Genomic DNA, 4,804 nt, shown 5'->3' with positions numbered 1-4,804 from the left:
CCAACCGTGCCATTTATCACGGCGCTTGGGAGGCAAGCGAGTTTTACTAGGCTGGTGGGGACGCACAGTCACATCCGCCCATATAAGGGGATAAGGATCCACCTTTTTACCTACACCTTCTTCCTCCTTTGCCTATCCATCTTCTGCGCACCCGAGCTCCAGTGCCCAAGCCCGCACTTCCTACCTCAACCTTCTCCAACAATGTCCAGAGCGGGAGGCAAGTGGATGGTCTCCTCCGTCACGGAGGGCCATGTCAAAAGGCTAAGGAAGGCCAGATACTTGTCCAAAGACATCGCGCACCGGCTTCCTGAGGAGGGGCAGCTTCTCCCCACCCCAAGGCCCCATGAGAGGGTAGTATTTCTTCCCCACTTCCTCCGCGGACTGGGTTTTCCTCTCCACCCATTTGTCCGCGGGCTCATGTTCTACTATGGCCTAGATTTCCATGATCTGGCCCCGAACTTCATCCTCAATATCTCGGCGTTTATCGTCGTGTGCGAGGCTTTCCTCTGCATCCGTCCCCATTTCGGCCTCTGGCTCAAGACCTTCAACGTCAAGCCAAAGGTGGTGCGCGGCAACCAGGCGGAGTGCGGAGGTGCCATGGCGGGCAAAATAGCCAACGTCTTATGGCTCGAGGGCTCCTTTGTGGAGACCTTGAAGGGGTGGCAATCAGGGTGGTTTTACATCACCGAGCCACGCGATCCGGAGTGGATCGCAGCCCCTGAATTCCGATCCGGACCCCCTACGCGGCTCACGTCCTGGAAGGAGACGGGCTTGTCGTGGGGCGACGAAGAAGAGGTGTCCGGACTGCAAAAATGCATCCAGTCCCTGGTGAACAAGCAGCTCAAGCTTGTCAACGTAGTCCAGGTCATGCTCGTCCGCCGGATCCTTCCGTGTCAAGAACGGGACTTCCATTTGTGGGAGTTCAACCCAGCGCAGCACCGAACTCTGAGCAGGCTCTTCGACACGACGTACGAAGATGTCTGGAGGGGGCTAACCAAAGGCGCCGAGGCTCCCACATCCGCTTCCGAAGACCGCGGATTTAGCTCGCAGCGTCCTGCTGGCGAGGTAAAAATATTTTCATCTTTTACAGGCTGTTAAGCTTTCTTCATAGTTTGACTCTATGCGGGATCTAAACTCCCTCACCTTTGACAGGATTGGCAGGCGAAGTCCGGACTGATTAACTGTCCGGCTCCCTTGCCCGAAGACCCAGCCCCTGCTCTCCTAGTGAAGCTGCTGGTTCTGGCACCTTATGTGGTGCCGGAGAAGAAGGCCAAGAAGAAGAAGGCCACGGGGACTCGAAAGAGTTCCCGGCATATGGTGGTGTCGGACTCGTCGTCCGACGAGTCCGAGACGCACTCCTCCCATGAAGACGAGGAGGAGGAAGAAGAGACCTCTCCCCCTCCAGTGGGGGGAGGAAAGAAGAGGAAGGCCGCCCCAGTAGGGGAGGCCGAAGGGTCCAAGAAGAGGAAAACCCCTCCGCCGGACTACGCCCCCAACGCCGACGAGGACGAGGAGGAGTGGCCGGACAAGGCCAAGCGTCCGGCGAAATTGTAAGTGTTCGGATACCAGAGTAACTCATGATATTCCTTTTGTTGCACAGCTTTCCCTAATGTAGAATGTAATCATGCAGCCCGCCCAGGGACGGGCTCGACGAGTCGTCGAGCGGCTCCCTGGATTCATCGGACGTGAATTCAGTTCCGCCCGCTGCCTCCCCCTGTGCTGCGGATGACGCCGATGTGGCGTCGCGACAAGCTCCGGGGCAAGAGGAGGTGGTCCAGGAGGAGCCGCGAGGCGACCTCTCGGACTCCATGAGTAAAGGGGACCAGACCCCCAGGGCTCCAAGTCCGGCTTTAAGCCGGACACCGCGCCAGAATCATCAACGGTTCCGGACCGCGGCAGGCGAACTCCTGCCAAGAGGAGCAAGCCTATTGAGCCGGAGTCCTCCGTCCAACCGGAGGCGCCGAACAATCTGCTGGAGGTGCTTAAGGGCGCCTCCATCGACGAGGAGCACCGTACCATCATGAGTACGGTGGTCCAGAAGGTTCGGTTCGCCAAAAGCGGACTGACTGAAGCTTGTGCTAGCCTTCTAACAGTCTTCGAGGTAAGTAAAAAAATATGTAAAAATATTACCGCATAGACAGTAGCCCCTGATGCTCTGTTTGGCGTTCGGAAAGAAAAACCGAATAGAGGATCTATTAAATATCGCAGGAGTCTAACTAAAAAGGAGTCAATATACGTATGCAGGCTTCGCTGCTGGCCACCGCCGCACTGACTGCGGAGGTGGGTGCCCTGAAGCAGGGCCTCGAGCGGACCGAGCAAGAGCTCGGCCATGCCAAACGGCAGCTCGAGGAGAAAGAAGGTAAGAGATACCTTATAGAAAAAATGCCTATAAGAAGACGCAATTGCAAAAAATGACAGGAGTACACTGCTTATTGTAGGGGCCACAACTGAGGTGGTGACCCTCAAGCAGGCGCTGTCCGAGGCCGAGAATAAAGCGGCCACGGAGCGCACCGAGCGGGAGAAATTTGAGGCGCAGGTCGGCGAGGTGCAGCAAGAGCTTCAAGCTCTCATGAAAAAACATGAGAGTTTGGAGCTCGACTCGAAGACGCGAGCGTCCGAGCTTGCTGCGGCCCTTAAAACTGCCAAATCTGCCAAGGCCGAAGCCCAGAAGGCCCTCCAGGAATTGGATGTGGTGAAAAAGATAGCGGCGGGTAAGGCATTCTCTATGAAAGCAGACATATAAAAGTAAACTACTTGTTACTTACCCGAATCCGGAGCTCTCCAGGGGCATTCGCAGATATTCACCGCAGCGTATCCGATGCCGCCGCATTCTACCGAGCCGAGGAAGGCAGCTCGACGGAGAAGGTGTTCTGGTCTCAGTATGCTGAGGCCGGACACCCTGTGCCCTTGAGCGACCAGCTGAAGCAGCTGGTCGAGCTCCACAAGGCGGCCAAACAAGCCCTGAAGGGCTTCATAGTTCGGCTGTGGCCTGGAGAGGCCCTGCCTGGGAGCTACTTCAAACTGGTGCGGCGGCTGGTGGAGGCTTGTCCAAGGCTCGAGGTCATCAAGCGCTCCGTCTGCATCGAAGGTGCCCGTAGGGCCCTTGCCCGTGCAAAGGTGTACTGGGGTAAGCTGGATGGTGGGAAGCTTGTGAGGGACGGGCCGCCGCTGGGGAAGGAGCATCGCAAGCCCGAGAACTATTACAAGGATGTTCTGGCTGGTGCCCACCTTATGGCGGATGAATGTGCCAAGGATGTAATTTTTGAATGAACTCGCTCGTGTTATCCTGTGCGCTGAAAACTTGTTCATATGCGCTAAGCAATGCTTTTGAATTTAAAATATTACTTTCTGTGCGGCCGTTTATCAAAAAATTGAGAGATGGCCACTCGTCGGCTTCTGCCCCCATGCCACTAGTGCTGGGGTGTTCGGGATAAACGTGAGTGCTCTTTTTCCCATGATTGGGTCCGTCGAGGGAGGCGCTCAGCACAACGAACAAGGCGATCGGACTATAATGCTTGAACACTCTCACTTAGCCATAGAACTCTATAATTTTAAATTTCGGCGAAGCCCCTAGTATTCGGAAGACCGAGTTCGGGGCGCTATCCACGCCTTGGCCGGATAAAGCCGGTTCCTCGCTCGAAGCGGCATAAGTCTTTAAGGACTCGAAAAACCTCTCGAACAACGACCGGTCTCTCGCTTCATCATGACAGTCGGTTTTAGCTTTCTCTACTGAGGTGCTCAGCCCAGCTCAACTGGGGCACAATCGCAGTAGTTCTCCTAGTGCTACCTTAGCCGATATAGCGGAACGTAAGGCACCAAAATATAGGAGCCGGGCAAACCCAACCATTGACCCAAATCATGATTCGGAGCCGATGCATATAGTGCTATAATTTTGGGGTGCCGCACTTGTGAAAGTGTACGGACTTCTCACGCCATATAGATGGGTACTGAAGCCCCTAGCGTATTTTGCCGTGCCACAATGTACGGATGCGACATGTTATTAATAAACATATATATAAAAAGAGGATAATGCAAAAAATAGACAAAAAGCTATGCATTGTTTATAGAAAGGCTGCTATGAAAGCGGAACGATACAAATAGTGCGATAAGCAAAATAAATTGGACTATTTAACATGTCCCGGCCAGGGGCAGGCCGCGGAATTGTATTAAAAAACAGGTATACTGCTCGCAATAGAGACCACCTGGGAGTTCCATAATGCGGCGTGGCTTGTCTGCTTTCCTGGATCTTGCATCGTTTGAGCGGCAGTTGAATTGCCGAACGGGTCGTCCGAAGTATGAAGTCCTGAGAGTAAGAGAAAAAAAGGAATCCGGCAGCCCCTGGTGCGGTTTAAGCCGTTTTTCGGGCGTGCCGTGATAGTGCCCCTTCCCCTGTGCCCATGGTATTTCAAGAGCGTAGTTATGTACGCGAAGCGCTGGTTTCACTATATCGCGAGGGCTAGGGTTGGGGCCGCATTGCTACGCTAGCTCAGAACGTGCCAGGCGGTCTTGCTGTAGGGTACTCCGGGCGCGCTTGCCAGTGTCTGGCTTTTTGAAGGCCGAACTGGAGAACTGCCTAGAGAGGCTGCTTTGTACTTCTGCTGCGAGGGCTGCCGTGTGCTCCTCCGTTCGGAGGGAGCGTTCAGTGTTCCCATTGACCGTGATTACTCCTCTAGGGCCTGGCATCTTGAGCTTGAGGTATGCATAGTGCGGTACCGCGTTGAATTTTGCGAATGCGGTTCGCCCGAGCAGTGCGTGATAGCCACTACGGAACGGGACTATGTCGAAGATTAACTCCTCGCTTCGG

This window comes from Triticum urartu, chromosome 4A (genome assembly GCF_056163025.1).
Source record: "Triticum urartu cultivar PI428250 chromosome 4A, HENAU_Tu73, whole genome shotgun sequence".
In the NCBI taxonomy this organism is placed as follows: domain Eukaryota; kingdom Viridiplantae; phylum Streptophyta; class Magnoliopsida; order Poales; family Poaceae; genus Triticum; species Triticum urartu.
The sequence above is the reverse complement of the archived record's forward strand: the minus strand, read 5'-3'. Positions refer to the sequence as shown.